The sequence below is a fragment of the Octopus bimaculoides genome, unplaced genomic scaffold, assembly GCF_001194135.2.
Source record: "Octopus bimaculoides isolate UCB-OBI-ISO-001 unplaced genomic scaffold, ASM119413v2 Scaffold_278951, whole genome shotgun sequence".
NCBI classification, from domain to species: domain Eukaryota; kingdom Metazoa; phylum Mollusca; class Cephalopoda; order Octopoda; family Octopodidae; genus Octopus; species Octopus bimaculoides.
This window is the reverse complement of record NW_026329821.1, coordinates 17,410-18,184: the sequence shown is the minus strand read 5'-3', so window position 1 is coordinate 18,184 and position 775 is coordinate 17,410.

Below are 775 nucleotides of genomic sequence, written 5' to 3'. Positions count from 1 at the left end.
TATATGTATATTAATAATAATAATAATAATAATAATAATAATAATAATATCAAAATTAAAAGAAGAGTGCCAATGTTATCTAGTGAACGATATTTCGACATCTTGTGTAACTTCAACTGGTTCAAAAAATAAATTTGTCAATCTACTTCATTTTGGTTAATATAGAAAGGATTGAGGTAGTGGTGGTGGTGGTGGTGATGATGATGATGATGATGATGATGATGATGATGACAATGATGATGGTGATGGTAGTGATGATGACAATAATGATGATGATGATGATGATGATGATGTTGACTACGATAATGACTTTTTTTTCCCCTCTTGTACTCTTTCAGAATATCGCAAAGGTCCCGATTGAGCCTTTCCTCGAAGAACTCGGAGATTTCCAATTCAATCCGGGTCCCAAGAAAAAACTTGTTCTGGTCGGCGTCATGACGAGTTCGCAGTACTTCGAAACCCGAGACTGGGCCATCCGAATGACGTGGCTGAAATCGATCCCTGGCGATGTGGTCTTCTTCGTCGGCAACACCACAGACCCGGCCCCTCCCGGGATGCCCTTAGTGAGGCTGAATCGCGTACCAGACAACGTCTACCCGCCTCAGGGCAAAGTATTCGAGATGCTGAAGTATCTACACGAGAACCATGCCGATAAATACGAATATTTCATCCGTGCTGACGACGACGCGTTTATAAAGGGCCAGGAACTGGGAAGTTTGCTCAAGTCCTTAAACAGCGAAGAGAAGATCTACATGGGCCATTATGGTCAAGGGGT